The sequence below is a fragment of the Panthera onca genome, chromosome A1 (genome assembly GCF_046562875.1).
Source record: "Panthera onca isolate mPanOnc1 chromosome A1, mPanOnc1 haplotype 2, whole genome shotgun sequence".
Lineage (NCBI taxonomy): Eukaryota > Metazoa > Chordata > Mammalia > Carnivora > Felidae > Panthera > Panthera onca.
Window position 1 is genome coordinate 137,602,348 of NC_138339.1, and position 16,776 is coordinate 137,619,123.

The 16,776-nt window shown below is 41.7% G+C and overlaps 1 protein-coding gene across 10 annotated transcripts in view; it reads right to left on the reverse strand.

The window, feature by feature from the left end:
- The window catches only part of CSNK1G3 (casein kinase 1 gamma 3), a 103,828-nt gene extending 87,637 nt beyond the window's left edge, over positions 1 to 16,191 (reverse strand). For 3 of the 10 annotated variants that reach the window (XM_060636257.3, XM_060636251.3, XM_078451523.1), the window contains exon 1: positions 15,625 to 16,190. The gene's annotated coding sequence lies outside the window, so the exon portion shown is untranslated. Of the gene's footprint in view, positions 1 to 14,678; positions 14,862 to 15,624 lie in introns of those variants that run through there. The other 7 variants (XM_060636255.3, XM_060636258.3, XM_060636252.3 and 4 more) reach the window with 6 other exon arrangements.
- Positions 16,192 to 16,776: the final 585 nt, after the last annotated feature.

Below are 16,776 nucleotides of genomic sequence, written 5' to 3' on the forward strand. Positions count from 1 at the left end.
GCTATGAACCAGAGGAAAAAAATTTACTTAAAGGAGGTCACAAAATGTGTACTCTGCTCATTAAACAAAAGGAGCCCCTAAACTATATTTTACCTTAATTTTAAAATAATCCTGATCAGTTTATTATTAGAAATCAAACATAAAAGGAAAAATTGAAGTGACTAGTCAAAACATGACAGAGAACCAAGAAGACAACTTTATACACCTCAATAGATTCACAGTCTATGCATAACAGCACACTAAATGATGTGCAAAATGAGAACCCTGACTCAGCAAGATCTGAGTATGTTTAGAAAACACTGAGAAGTGTACTTGAAAAGGTTACCGCTTGAAAAAATACTAAAAGAAAACATTTTAGTATAAATTCAATCTTCTAATTGGTCTAACAGGCCAGTGACTAATAATGCCAGATAAATGAGAAAGTACTTCAGAAAAGTCAGTAGCTGTTTCATATGTAGTTCTCATAATGAAATTATATTTTTCTTCCTGACTATAGCGCCAATTTCCTAATTTAGAAAAATATAATTACAAGTAACAGCCTCATGTAGGCAAAGGTCACAAAATTAAAAGGTTCATTCAAGGGAATCAACGTTTGAGAATTTTATTTCGGAAGCTAATAGTGTCAATTTTCATCATAGCAAGAACTTGACGTTGTAACTTACAGTAAATCATGAACAACCAAGTCAACTTCTACACAATTTTAGAATGAAACATGCAACAAGTGATAGAAAATCTTAAACTACCACTTCTCCAGACTAAGGATTTGTTTCGGCCCAGACCAAACCAAGAGAATCCTTCTCAAAATTAAGGGCAAAAGCCTGAAGAGAGAGACACAGAATTTAAAGACACTTAGGCCCCAATAGGAACACTAGGGTTAAGGTCTAGTGTTTCTTACGGAGATCGGGGCTCTCTTACCTGAGCAAGAAAGAAAAGTTCCAAAACATAATGAAGACTGCATGCCCTAGAAACTGAACCCCCCCCACCCCAATCACTATCTATCTGATAGGTTTACAGCAATAAAAATATCACGTTCAAAACTATGTTATTGTCATGATGTTCTGGTATGCAACCAAGTTCACAAGCTAATTACTAAAAAATAATTCAATATGGCAATTTTAAATTTTAGGAATTGCTTATTACTAGACCTCGTCTATATTCTGGTGGGAATGCAAAAGGGCATACAGCTGCTTAGGAAAATTGGGGCAGTTTCTAATACACTTACACACACACACACTTCACTTATGACCCAACAATTCCAACCCTAGAAATTTACCAAATGACATGAAAACTTAAATTCACCAAAACGAAAAAAAAAAAAAAAAAAAAAACTGCACACGGGTGTTTGGGGCAGCTTTATTCCTAACTGCCAAAATCGGGAAACTTAACGCTTCGCACAGTGAATGGATAAACATGCTGAGGTACATCCACATGAGGGAATACTGACCAGCAGCAAAAAGAAATGACACAGGCTTCACCACGGATGAATCTCAAATACACCATACGAAGTGGAAGAAGCTAGCTTCAAAAGGCTACGTACCACAGGCCATTCTGACAAAGTCAAAATTAAAGACACCAAGAAGAGACCAGGGATTGCTAGTGGCTGGGAGTGGGGAAAGGAGTTGACTACAAGTGGGGCAGCAGGAGGGAATATTTTGGACTAATGGAATTGTTTTGTGCATCAATTATAGGGGCAGTGAATTTTAGCGTGCAAAAATTTAAGAACAGGAGAAACAGGAGTGCCTGGGTGGTTCAGTTGGTTAAATGGCCCACTCTAGATTTGGGGTCAGATAATGAGCTCAAGGTTTGTAAGGCCCACGTTAGGCTCTGCACTGACAGCGAGGAACCTGCTTGAAAGTCTGTTTCCTGGTCTTGCTACCCCTCCCCCCAACACGCACACTGGCTCTCTCTCTCGATAATAAATAAACATTTTATTTATCAATTTTTTTAATGTTTATTTATTTTTGAGAGAGACAGAGTGCAAGAGGGGGAGGGGCAGAGAGAGAGACGGAGGCACAGAACCCGAAGCAGGCTCCAGGCTCTGAGCTACCAGCACAGAGCCGGAGGCAGGGCTCGAACGCATGAACCATGAGACCATGACCTGAGCCGAAGTTGGACGCTCAATGGACTGAGCCACCCAGGGGCCCCAATAAATAAACATTTTTAAAAAGAGAAAGAAAAAACTGTATCTAATGTAAAAAATACCTTGGGAAAAAATCAGAATTAAGTGAAATGCTCAAAAAATTGAGTATTTCCTTTAAGTTTTCCAGGTAGCCCATAAATGCATTTAATGTCAACTTCCACCATTTAAAAAAAAAAAGAAAGAAAGAAAAACCTTTCTATAAAGTATTTCTCTACTTTTAAGCCTGAGTAACAAAGTCAGATGCTTGTGTTTGTTGCTTTACTTAAAGGAGAACCAATGTATTTGTTAGAGATATCTCATACGACTCTGATGATTCAGACTAAAGTGGTTTGGAGTGAGCACGGTGCCTCTGGAGGCATTTAATCAAGGTTCTTCCATGTTAAATCTCCCTAATAAAAAAGATAAAATGATCAATCCATTCATTCAACAAAAGAGCAATCACAAGAGGCCTATCATGTGCCAAAACAGGAAGTCAAATGGCACCCAAGACCATCACAATCCCTGCCACATCACACAGCTTAAACAAATAATAATATAAAGATGATATGAACATGAGAATTATAGTGCTTTCAGAGCACACAGCAAGGGAACATAAGTTCTGTAAGTTCTGTATCTCCCATTAGGATCTACACCTTAAAACGCCTACTATCTTGGTGAACTCAGAAACACAGCTAAAAGCGCATGCACCAGAGTGGTCACTACCCAATCACCCCTCGATGTTTAGGGAGGGAAAGCAGGCAAAGACCATGTCCACAGAATACTATCTAGCAGTGCAGTCATCACTCCCCTACAGTAAGGTCCTCTCCAGGGAACTACCAGATATGCATAGTTGTCACCTTCCCACCAGCAGGGAACTTTCCCTAATTCACAATACCATAATCATGAACTTCTCTTGTTGAGAAGTATTATTTTCAAGGGTGCAGGGAGGGTGAAATAATAAAGAAAAGGAGAGAAAAGAAAAGAAAAAAACTAGTAAAGATGCTGGGGGGCAAAAAGCCTGAGTTAAGTATATAGATTTTTGCAGTGAGGTCTTAAAAACAAATTAAGGAAGTTTAAGGAAACTAAAACAGAGGCATTACAACCACACCCCTGCTTCTTTCTGTTATGAAAAAGGAAGCCAAGATATGTAAAAAGAGGGCTGCCTGCAGGTGTTTTGGCATGAAGTTACCAGGCACAGAGGTAAAATTACATAACCCCAAGGACTAAAAAGAGTGTGTGATGAATACTCAGCTATGCCAGTTACCAGAAACATTTTCCATCCCAAGCATCCTAATTACACAATGCTTCTGGGACCACACTGGGGCCCACAGGACCAGGGTTAATAACTCAGTGCCAAAAAAACAGAAAAGCTTCCAACAACTGTTAAACAAACATGAATTAAAATAAAGTGCCTCTTGGCATGTATAGATTTATAAGAGCAGAAGAGCGAGAGAAATTTACTAGCAACTTACTGAAAGTCCATTTCAGAGGAATGAGATACTGAGTAGGTTCTATCAAGAAGTGGAAACAAATTAATGCAGTTCCACAGGCCCTTTTCCAAAGTTCTTGCAGTCAAACGTGATTGGGAATTCTGAATTCTAGGGGCGTCTGAAGGGTGATACATGTGTATGCACCATATATTCTGTGCAAAGGCCGGGAAGATACAGGACAGAACATTATAATCAGACACTTAACTATTTCTGCACTGAAACCTACAAATTCATGAAAAAGAGACACAACAGTTCAAAACAAGTTTCATGGAAAAAAACACAATTTGTGCCAAACATACAAGAAAATATTTTTGGTTTTCAAAGCACTCTGGATGTTAGAATAGTTGATACGAAATTACGGTCCCCTAGAATGGTAGCCATTACTCAATTACTAATTGTATATACAAAATGTTACCGGTAACCTCACTGTCATGTGCTGGTTTTCTTGTGGAATTTTGGTGAACACAAAATAATTCTACAAGTCTTCTTCAGGTTCACACAGAACATGTCCTATATACTCTAGCCACTCCTAATTTTTTTTTTTTTTTGAAAGAGAAAAGGTGGGGAGGAGCAGAGAGAGATGATAACAGAGGATCTGAAGTGGGCTCCATGTTGACAGCAGAAAGGCTGATGCAGGGCTCAAACTCACAAACTATGAGATTATGACCTGAGCTGAAGCCACATGCTTAAGCGACTGAGCCACCCAGGCACCCCCACTCTTAAATTTCTTTACCACAAATTCTCCTACTAGAGCAGTTTACAAAATATCTAACCCTTAAATTTACAGAGGAACTGCTAAATCCAATTTTGCCACCATGAAAGCCATGTTCTTTGAATGGAATTTAACATAATGAATTCATTATAAAACGGCTTGTTCTCATTTTGCCACAAAAGGCTATAACTGGTAAAGGGGTCTGTGACCTAGGAAGCTGCAGCAAATGAGTCACAAAAAAGGACCCTGATATGTCATAAACGACAAGATACAATAACCAGAAAACCCTATTATCATAGTGCATTTATATGTACACAGTTACGGACTATGTACAATACAGACAACATACTACATACACAATATACTGTTACTGAAGTAAACTGTTTCCACTTGGGGGAACACACATATTCCTCATCAACAAGGGTATGAAAGAGAGTAAAGCAGAAGTGCAGCTACACTAAACTATTAAGACCTCTTCCATCCTGATGCCCCAGGAAAAATACAACTCAATGATATTATAAATATATGCTAAAACTAACACATCTTTGATGAGCAACAGTTCTTGCCTTCTTATACTTTACATAACTTTAAAAAGTAGACTGTTTTTACCACTTAGGTTTCTTAACATTTTCAGGGGCATCTGAGACGATGCCTTAAATTATTCTTGATAAATCTCCCTTTAACAAATTTTCCAAACTTTAAAAATCCTCTAATTTTGCTGCTGGACTTAGCAACAATTGCTAATAAGCAATGAATACAATGGCATCCCTAAGGATTCTGGGTATGAAACTATAAAGAGAAGTTGCTGTTAACCTGGTCCTCTTGCAAATGTCCGTGCATTTCTTGTCTCACTTTCACACCCCATCCCAATTAAAAAGGGAACTTCAAATTTAAGAGCTAAGGGATATGTATAAAGACAAGGAGAAATCAGTCATTGTCAAACCCTGCAGCACATTGGAATCACCTGTAGTAACCTAAAATGTAACAATGTCCTGGCCCCACTCCCCAGATTCAGATACCAATTAGCAGGGATAAAAGCCCAGTATCTACCATTTTAAGGTCCCCAAAAAACGTTAATGTGAAGTCAGGGCTGAGAGCCACTGGTATACACTGCCTTTTCCACAAATGCTTTCTCTTATTTTTAAAAAAAAATTTTTATAATGTTTATTTTTGAGAGAGAGAGAGAGAGAGAGAGAGAGAGAGAGACAGCATAGGTGGGGGAGGGGCAGAGAGCGAGGGAGACACAGAATCCGAAGCAGGGTCCAGGCTCTGAGCTGTCAGCCCAGAGCCCAAAACGGGGCTCAGGAGCTGTGAGATCATGACCTGAGCAGAAATCGGACGCTTAACCAACTTGAGCCACCCAGGCTCGCCTCTCTTATTTTTAACTCAGTGGTAATACTCCCTACAGCAAAGGCTGCAAGCATTATCTTTAAAACTACCCATTTTTCTTCTCATTTCCTCGGTCACAGAAAAAAAAAAAAATTACTGATTTTCAATTGGAAAATTTTAAACAAGTGCATATAGTAAAATTCACTTCGACTTATCTCATATTGTCATTCCCAACAATCAGGATTTTAGTTTTCAGTCAGTCCATGAGTAGCTGGTAACTGGAATGTGTATAAATAGCATAGCATACAATATACATACATACAGTACACATGTCAGTTACCAACCTTAACAGATTATCAGAAAATAAATCAAAATCAAAGGAATGATTTCGAAGAGCTGATTACATTTTGATATTTCATTAAGTACAAATATTTTCAGAACCCCAATGTATAATGGAATATGAGCCACAATATGCCCTGACACTCACATGAAAGAAGAAAGAACCCAGTAAATAATCTACCATTTTTAAATGAATATTGCTATTACAAGATTCCACATCTGTAAGATGTATATTTTCGATTCATATTGTTTTCATATCTCTAGAATAAAAGCACATAAAATAATATTAAAATCGTATTAAAAAATCTTATAAAAATCTGCATCTACAAACACCAGTATTTAAAAATGTCGCCAACAACTGACATGTACTGCTTCCACCTCCAAAACAATACTAATTAACATCTGCTCTTCACATGAGGATTTTGCTAAAAGCTCTTGTAGGCATGTATTTGCACACCATAAAACTAGTGGAATACCAGGAATTTTCTCTATTCTCAGCCTATGACATTACCTGCTATGTTTGCCTACCATTTGAAAATATTCATTGCTAGACTATAATATAAGTATTTCACAAAAATAGAAAACAGACATGACATAGACTAGCTATATGGGGAAAAAAACATTTTCACTTCCCTTTTTACTAGAGGGAAACTGTGACTTCACCTCTGACTCTAATACAACATACTCTAAATCAATGCCAAGTACACCACCTGAAATTTAAACAAGTTAAAAAAATAGGTAACACAATTATTACAAAATATTCGTAAGTCTGCTTTTATACTATTCACTTGCATCACAAAAGGTATTACATGGCCAAATTCAACTTATAATTTTAAGGTAAATAATTTGAATAAGCACAATTCTAAAAGCAAAGCAAATTCTAAAAGCAAAGTATGAGTACATTCCAGGCACACTTCACTCAAGATAATATACAATAAAAGCAAAATCATATGTTAAAATCTAAGTTGGTAGAAAACATCCTACCCCAGGATTCTATTTTTTTCCTCCTCAAAAAAAAAAAAAAAAAAAAAAAATTACTATTTTTCCTGATGGCAAAAATAATGCATATTATAGCAGAAAATCCAAACGATACAGAGACACATAAAGAGTATAAAAATTAAAATCATTCTAAATGTCACTATTCATAAATAACTGCCATTAACATAAATATCCTTGCAGAGAATGGATGGATTTACTCTGTATATTCACAACTGCAACAATTACAATGACCAGAATTACAACGGTCAAAATCCTTCATATATACATACACATATCTCAATATACATGTACAATACACACACACACACTCTATATATATTACAGAAACAGAAACCTTTAAGATAACAACTTTCTTGAACTTAAAAATATATGTTATTCTACTTCTGCATTTTTATTTAAGCAGGCCAGTTTGGAGGTTACGTGTGTGTGTGTGTGTGTGTGTGTGTGTGTGTGCCTGTGTGTGTCTGTGTGTGTGTGTCTGTGTTGCTGTGCTTCAGGGAAGATTTAAAAATCTGTTTGCTTTATTTAAAAAAAAATCCTCTAGCTAAAATTTTCCAAAGCCTGGAAACATATATCTGTACTAACAGCAGCTGGCTGACGGCTTTCCAGAACTAGCCCATGGTCCCAAGCAAAACTGCAAAGCAGACAAATGTTTTCATGGCGTCCCACCTCTTGGGTCAGAAAGAACACCTCACCAGCAAGTAGCATAGAAGAGTCCACCCACCAGGCATGTGACTTGAGCATTTCACTCAAACTGTCCCAGGATTCATTTCATTACATTTCAATTCCAAAATTCTGTGATTTTCCCCTGCCTCCCCATGCCCCCACCAATTTTTTTTTTTTTTTTTTTGCTTTTCTCAAGATGGGTAAAAACTATCCTTTCCTCCTATCTTACTATGATTCCATGATTCAAGTCGAACCCTTCCTCTGACTGATAAACTCCCATTTCCCCAAGGTACCTACTGTCCTCTAGGTGTGACTAAAGAAATGCGATGAGATCAAAAGCCTGGGCAATGTGCAATTTTTGGAGAGGAGAGAGGGCAGCGACTCAGAAAAATATTTCTAAATAAGTTCACAGGTACAAATTTTAATTTAAAGTTATAATAGTTTTATGAGTTTCAGGGAAAAAAGGTACAATGTTACAACTTAGATAACTGATTTTATTGACTCAAAGTTAGTCAATATGAAAACTAACAGTGTTTTAGCTCCTAAAATATTCATACCTGAGCATATTTAAGATAGCAACATAGAAGCAGCTCTCTAATCTTTCATCCGTTACATTTGTACAACCCTTTAAAGTTCAAAGTGCATTTATATGCATTATTTATTTTCATTCTCAAAACAAGTAGATGCAGTGGTCACTATTGATTGCCTCTTTAACAGATCCATTTGCTTCCATGTTCTTCTTTCCCACAACTTTTAAAAATATCCACCCTTTGGAGCACCTGGGTGGCTTAGGCGGTTAAGCGTCCAACTTCGGCTCAGATCATGATCTCACAGTTTGTTAGTTTGAGCCCCACGTCGAGCTCTGTGCTGACAGCTCAGAGCCTGGAGCCTGCTTCAGATTCTGCGTCTCTTTCTCTCTGCCCCTCCCCGGCCCGCTCGTGCTCTCTCTCTCTCTCTCAAAAATAAACATTAAAAGAAAATTAAAAAAATATATAAACATCCGCCCCTCACCATGTAACTCAGGAAAATGTGACCCCATTCCCTATGGCAGGGGATATATCCTGATTAACAGAAGCCAGCCATGATAACCCCATTCCCTTTGTCATGACTGGCGAGGAAGTACACATGACCTAATTCTGGTCAATAAAACATGAAAGGAAAAGTATGCTGGTGAGCTTGTGCAAAACATTTCCTGGCCAATGCATGTCTAGATGTGATCTTGCTACCACCCTGAGGATGAATCCAACACAAAGAGAAGAGCAGAGCCAAAAAAATCACTGAGAGGCAGACCAAAGCTCTGAAAAACTAACCTAGCCTACCTCAGTATTTCAGTGTTCCATACCAGAAACTACCTACTGCCTTTCAGGCAGTATAATGAGGCAACACCAAGATAAACAGTCTACCCCATTTGTCTTTTCCTCCCCAACCTGGACCTCCTTTCTTATACCTAAAAGTTTTCCTTTTTACTTGAGCTGAGCTAGACAAGACAGGAGGACAGCTCTTCTAAGCTGCTAGGCCAGCCAGCATGCTTTGTACCAAGCTCAAGGGCTCCTGCTACACCTCAAGGGTATGGCATTTCCTCTTCCCAGGGACAACTTCCTCTACCAATTCACTCCAGCAGTCCCTACACAGGCTGAGCAGATGTTGGGATTCTAAGAAGGCTCCTCTCTACATAAAAACTGAAAGGAAGAATACGAAATCAGATCAGGGACCATATAGGGAAATATGGGAGAACTGCAGCTTGATCACCTGACTACATAATTAAACAATTTACCCTGAGGTCTGAATGAATACAGCCAGGAATATGAGAATTTCTTTCTTTTTTATAAGAGGATGCTATTAAATCAATCTCTAAGAGAGAGCATAAGCTAGATGATATAATAGAAGCAGATACCCTCTTTAATATATTAACCAAGAGCTCCTAAGCTAAAAAGGGGATCATTAAAAAATCTACATCTTAAACATTTTATGGCAAATAAAATATAAAAATGTATATTCCCAAGACAATCTTTGAATGTAAGGCCAAGGCCTTTCCTTCAAGTATGGATGGATGTACAGACTGCAGTTCTATTTTGTCTTTCTTGAGAAAACCACACCTACTATAAATCACCTGTGATTTCCAGTTTCTGTTTCATAAACATAGAAAGACATCTCACAGAGCTTAAAAGCAATCTTATTATAGAGTTTTTTTGAGATTTTTAGGGTGTTTTCCCCTAATTGTTTAAAAAGTTCTGGGGCGCCTGGGTGGCTTGGTCGGTTGGGCGTCCGACTTCGGCTCAGGTCATGATCTCACGGTCCGGTCCGTGAGTTCGAGCCCCGCGTCGGGCTCTGTGCTGACAGCTCAGAGCCTAGGGCCTGTTTCAGATTCTGTATCTCCCTCTCTCTCTGCCCCTCCCCTGTTCATGCTCTGTCTCTGTCTCAAAAATAAATAAACGTTAAAAAAAAATTTAAAAAGTTCTTACCCACACCTACATTCCCCTATAACTTTTGCCTCCAAAGTTCACTGAATAATGTTTCATTCAACTACGTAATTAAGACATCAAGTACAACTGCCATCAACAACTTGTTGGGTGCAAACACAAATAATTCTTGGTAAGTATCAAATAACTAGTGGGATTAAAAGTGCAAAAACAAGGGTGCCTGGGTGGCTTAGTCAGTTAAGCATCCAACTTTGGCTCAGGTCATGATCTCATGGTTCGTGGGTTCAAGCCCTGTGTCGGACTCTGTGCTGACAGCAAGGAGCCTGGAGCCTGCTTTGAATTATGTGTCTCCTTCATTCTCTGCCCCTCCAATGCATGCACTCTGTCTGTCTGTCTCTCTCAAAAAATAAATATTTTTTTTTTTAAAAAAAGGAAAGAAAGTAAAGTTCATAAACAAACTAAAGAGGGGCGCCTGGGTGGCTCAGTTGGTAGAGCATTCAGCTCTTGGTCTGGCTCAGGTCATGATCTCATGGTTCATGGGATCAAGCCCTGCATCAGGCCTCTGCACTGACAGCATGGAGCCTGCTTGGGATTCATTTTCTCCCTCTCTCTCCCTCTCTCTCTCTCTCTCTCTCTCTCTCTCTCTGTCTCTGATCCTCCCCTTCTCGCACTCACACCCTCTCTCTGTCAAAATAATAAAACACTAAAAACATATTTAAAAAGGGGCACCTGGGTGGCTCAGTTGGTTAAGCGGCTGACTTCAGCTCAGGTCAGGATCTCACAGTTCATGAGTTCGAGTCCCGCATGCAGCTCTGTGCTGACAGCTCAGAGCCTGGAACCTGTTTCAAATTCTGTCTCCCTCTCTCCACCCCTCCCCCACTCACACCCTGCCCCTCTCTCTCTCTTTCAAAAATAAACATTAAGAAAAATGTTTTTAATATTAACAAAAAACACTAGAGCCTAGTCTACTGCCATTCGATGTAGCATGGGCATCAAGCAGTAAATGAATGAATTCTTCTGAGTGGGTTTGAACAGGTAGGGTTAAGAGAGTCTCCTGCAACAGTAGGCTGTTCCCAAGAGTCTCTGCCTATTCTAGCCACCAATCAACCTTCTAACAACTCATCTGTATCTTAAGAAAAAGGCTATTCTGAGATTTTACTTAATTCCAGTGAAAGCTGTAAAAACAAATGTGGATGTGATTTAGGCATATGTGGACATGACTTAGCTATGGATTTCCACGAAAGTAAGTTATAACTGTATGATACATCTATCATTAGTAAAGGAAATGACCAAAGTGTGTGTCTTTTCTACCAAATACATACCCACTTCAAGATCATTGTCAAGAATTCTTTTCTCATTAAAAAAAAATGATGGGCAGGGACTGGCAGGAGAGAATATAACCAGTCACTTACTATAGTTTAAGGACAAATCACCACACACCTTCCTGAGCTCCCCTTACAGGAGGAAACCCAAACATTTATGGTTTCTAAATCCCAGCTTTGAGCGAGGAGCTAGAAAAAACATGCCTAATAGCAGGCTCCAAAGTGTCTGCAAAACTTATCTGTCCTCACATCTCTCTCTCATTCCTTATTTTCTGAGTAATACAGAGCCTTTCCAAACTCACTTCACATTAACAGATAATACACACTTGATTCTACACATTAATAATCCCAAATACAGTTCTGTCCTAGAGACTGTCACTAAAGTATACTCTGAAGTAGCTTTTGTCGGCAGAACCATTCTGGCTGTTCCTATAGAATCTCTATAATTAGAGAACTACAGACACCTCAAAAACTGCCATTTCCAAAAAAGAAGTTACATTTTGAAGAACTGACACCCAGAAATACACTAACAACACCAATCAATACCACTAAGCACCAACCACTCGAGAAAACACAAAGAGGATGGAAAATTATAAAAACAACAGATGGGTGAGTTTAAGACTCTGAAGTCAGAAAAAAAAAATGATTTAAATACGCACTCTGCTAGATCTTAAAAAGGTTGCCTAAACTCTGGATGACCATTTCCTAATGTCAAAAACAAGGGTTATACGCCATCTAACAAATAGAGTTGTCTTAACAGTATAATCTATATACTCCCTCTACAAAGTAGGCACTTAATAAATTTTAACAGGTATTAGTGTTGTCACTAGAACGTTCAAGACAATACAGATTCAGTTATAATGTTAATCCTTTTTGGAAACCTAGAGGGCAATAGTTAGTAAAACCCATCAAACAATTTTCCTCGTGAGTATACACAGACTTAAATACTGTTACCGTGAGGGTAGTATTTTTTGAAGCACTTCTTTGATAGGGATAAATTTAGGGGTTAAATTATTTTAGGACCATTTAATATTTAAGATAACTAAAAACCTTATACATATTACCCAGAACTGTGGACATTTCCCATTTTATCATTCCACTGTTATGGTCAATTCTCTTTGTACACAGATTCCTTACATTTCAGTTTACTCATGATGAATCTCACTACGAATGTATTAACAATAATCTAACTCTCCAATGACCTGTGTTTTGCTTTGTTGTTTGATATTTCAGCATTCCCAAGGGGTACCTGGGTGGCTCAATCAGTCAGGCGCCCGACTTCAGCTCAGGTCATGATCTCATGGTTCACGGGTTCGAGTCCAGCGTTGGGCTTTGGGCTGACAGCTCAGAGCCTGGAGCCTGCTTTGGATTCTGCCTCTCCCTCTCTCTCTGCCCTCTCACACTCACTCTTGCGCTCTCTCCCTCTTTCTCTCTCTCTCTCTCTCTCAAAAATAAACACTTAAAAAATTTAATACTTCAGCATTCCCTCTATAGTTTGATACATCCTTTTGGGAAACCCTCTGAAATTTAAACAACCACTTGTTCCATTCTGAAAATCTCTTAATCTATAAACTACACTAGAATAATAGTCTATTGCCAGTATGCAGGGGATTACAGAGGGGATAGAGAAATAAACAGAGAGCTGCCCATTTCTTCCAAAGGCACATTTTTCACAGCCTGGATTCATTTCATATAAAACCAATTACCAGATTACCAGACACACCCATATTCAAGTTCAAGTAAAGAAACAGGACAAAGCCAGGTATGAAGTGTTTTAGATTACATACTTTTTTGCTTTCCTCCCATCAGCAGGAATGGTAACAACTTGATTATTCTGTTATAGTTTGTTTCCTTCAACTTACCATCCTTATTTGCCGACCTACTTCCTCTAAGCATAAAATCTGTACATTTGGACCTTTATATCTCAAACTGACTCATTTTTAAATACAAGGCATTCTGGACTTCCATGGCCTGATATCCACCTATTTTCACAGCTTCCTCTCCCACACAGACCTCGTGGCACAGCAGCCTCATGTCCAGACCAACAGGCCCTATAATACCCAACCACACACACATACACGAAGCCCCCGTTTTGTCCCTTAACATATTTTAATGCCCAAATGGAGTGTTAGCAGCTCTAAAGTCATTCATAATTCCTCACTCAAAAATTAGTATTTCTTTGTCTCTCACACACACACACACCATGCTTCCATTCACCTCTAATAAATCCCACAGGTGTCCTGTGTTGCAATTATCTCTGCATGTCCGAGTCTCCCTTTAAGACAGCTACAGGGTCTGACTCATCTTCATAGTCGACCCACTCTTCCATTCTAACCACAGAGTAAAGGTCCTTTGTACATGGTTAAGGTCCAGGTTGAACTACACTATTCCTTGATTTTAATCCCAGGCATTTTAGTTGAAGGAATAAATGAAGAGCCTGTGTTGAAGATTTTGTTAACGGTTACTGCTTGGAAATCTAACAATGAAAATGTCAATAATTACATAATACATTAATGTTTGCATTGATGAATAGCAGAGGAGGGCAAAGAGCACAATAAATCATCCCTGAAGATGATCATTTTCTAATATCCCCTCCCGTCAAATGTCTCATATATATCAACATTAAAATGAACCTTTCTGTCCCCATTCTAATAAAAACTACTACCTGATGCATTTCCAGAAATGCAAGCTCCCTGTAAGCAAATGAGTCTGTACACTTCAGAGAATCTATGCCAATGCAGTTTATTTGGTATCTTTCTTTCAATGCCCATAAATACAATTTTCACTTTATGTCCAACTATAAAAGCTAATATATACAAAATACAGAACACGGTTGGAACAAAGTTTGGGAATAGTTATGAAATACACTAAGCACATCTCTCCACCCCACCCCCCCAAAAAGTTATTAAGAATGTCACAAACTGTAACTGATTTTTGGTGGAAAACGTTTTCTTAAACGGGCCTCATAATCTTTCTAATCCTGCCTTATTCTTACAATGTGTGTTTTCTTCCACTCTCTATTTACAGGGAAAGCAAATATTCCTCACAAATACATACAAGGCTTTAAAAAGTAGGTATTTTCCATTTTAAAAAGTATCCTAAGTATTCCTTAGATGGAGCTCAACATCTTCTCCTCTCTGGGGGCAAATGTCATTCACAAGAAGCAACTGCACAGGAAATAAATACTGACTTATTTTCTTCACTTACTAAAAATCAGTAGGTTTCTAGTTTTCCAATTAAAGTCGACGTTCTAAAACAAAAGGTTAAAAAGGGGTCACTTACTGGCCAGCCTGGGTCCTCATTACAACAGTTACAACTAATTCGCACAGTGTAGCAACAGTAGCCATCTCCCACACAGACTCTCCCTGGCTCTCTCCCACCCATTAACTTTTCCTCCTTCCCTGGGGGAACTGGAAGGATCCTAACACAGGCCTAACTGCCCTCACCCCACGAGCACACACACATCTCCATCACCACCCCCCCCCCCCCCACCGCCCAGAAAAGAAATGTGGGAGCTGTGGACGCTTCCGTGTGTCACTTCCCCTGCATGTGGGATAAACAAACAAACCAGCACGGTAACAGCAGCCAGCAGAGAAATTTTGTTACCCCCCACATATGCCTCGGTTAAGTTTTGAGCTAAGTCGAAAGCTCTATGAAATAGGTAAACCCCGGACCCCCCCCCCCAGCCCCCAACAAACACGCCAGCGGGAAGTTTACCCCTGGAATGAATGCTGGCCCCTGACACCTCCTTCCAGCAGCCCGATGCCTCCCGCCCGACCGCCCTCCCGAACCCCCACTCCGAAGGTAATTGTCTTGGACACAATCGGGAGCGCTGGGGCTGCGCTCGCGACCTCAAAACCCCTCCCCGAGGAAGCCCCCGCCTCCTCCCGGCTCGCCCACCTCCCCCGCGTCCCCACTCGCGCCGCACCGCTCGGCAACTTCTGCACCCGCCCGGCCCGCCGCCCGCGGCCCCCTCCCCGCGCGCCCCCCTCCGCGCCCTCACCCCCGGCCGCGGCCCCTCCCGCCCACCCTCCGCCAGCCGGGATCCTCTCCCACCCCCTCCTCCGCGGCCCCCGCCCGCGGCGCCGCCCCCGCCGCACCCCCAGCCCTCCCGGCCCGGGACCCCAGCCCACCCAGCCCCACCCGGGAAGGAGGGAGCCGCGGCCGCGCCGAGGCTGCCGCCGGGCCGGGGCCGGCCGGCCGCGCGCCACCGCGGAGGGGGCTTTACCTCAGAGGCGCGGCCGCGAGCTCGCGGGGTCGGTCCCGGGCGCGGGCGGCGCCCCCTGCTCCGTCAGTCAGCGGCGGCGGGGGCAGCGGCGGCAGCACATCACACCCGCCGGCGACCGGAGGAGGAAAGCGAGCCACGCAGGGAGGGAGCGAGCGAGGTAGGGGGGGAAGGAACGAGCGAGGGAGGGAACGCAGCTCGGCTCGGACTCGGTCCCCGCACTACTGCCGGTGCCTCCTACCGCCGCCTCTGGCCGGAGAGTCGCCGCCCGGGTCGCTGCTGTCGCCACCGATGCAGCCGGGAATGAATGCACAGCGGCGCCTCGCTTATCCGGAGGTCAAACATCCTTCTGCCTCGGGCATCCGGATCGGCGCCGGACCCGGAAGTGAACACATGGAAAAAAAATAAAAAAAGGAAAGCGTCTCTCTAGCGGCGGTGGCCCCCAAGCTCCCGCATCAGCGAAAAGAGCCGAGTAGAGCCGAAGATTACACCGGCCTGTTCGGATTGGCCGGCTCGCCGACCGGAAGAACGGCGGCACGTTCATTGGCTGGCAAGGCGTATAAAAGCCAAGCCACTCCTCCATTCCCCCACCTCCGCACGAGCGGTGCGTGAGGGGGAATGTGGAGTAATAGTGGATACGGGTACGTTTCCCTGGGCGAGGCCAGGGGAGGAGAGGCTTGACGAGGTCTCTGGGGAGAACTGGGAGGAAAAAGGCTCCCGTGATTAAGGAGAGCTGCTAAAAATTCCGCGGCTTGGGTGAGCCAAGAGCCTAAGGGCGCCATTGTGCCAAGTCGGGTTGGCGAGGCTTTGCGGGGCACAGCCCTCCAGGTGCAGAATTTGGGGGCCCCGGCCTAAAGGAGTGACCTCACTGGGTTGACATCCCCCCCCCTACATACACTTTGTTATAACCCCAGTGCTGTAGCAGGGATGCGGCTGCTTGGAGATGGAAATTGTGGCTCACGTTTGCATCCCAGCTGCTGCCTGTAGAGAACTCCGTTGGTGGGCTCAGGTCGTGTATAACGTGATCGTTACCATCTCAGTGTCTCAAGGGAACCTCCTGAAGTTTCGGGAGGCCAAACATCCGTCAGGTCGTCGAGTTGTCGAACACAGACTGGAACCGGTGTTTTCTAACTCCACTTCCCAGTCCAATCTGCC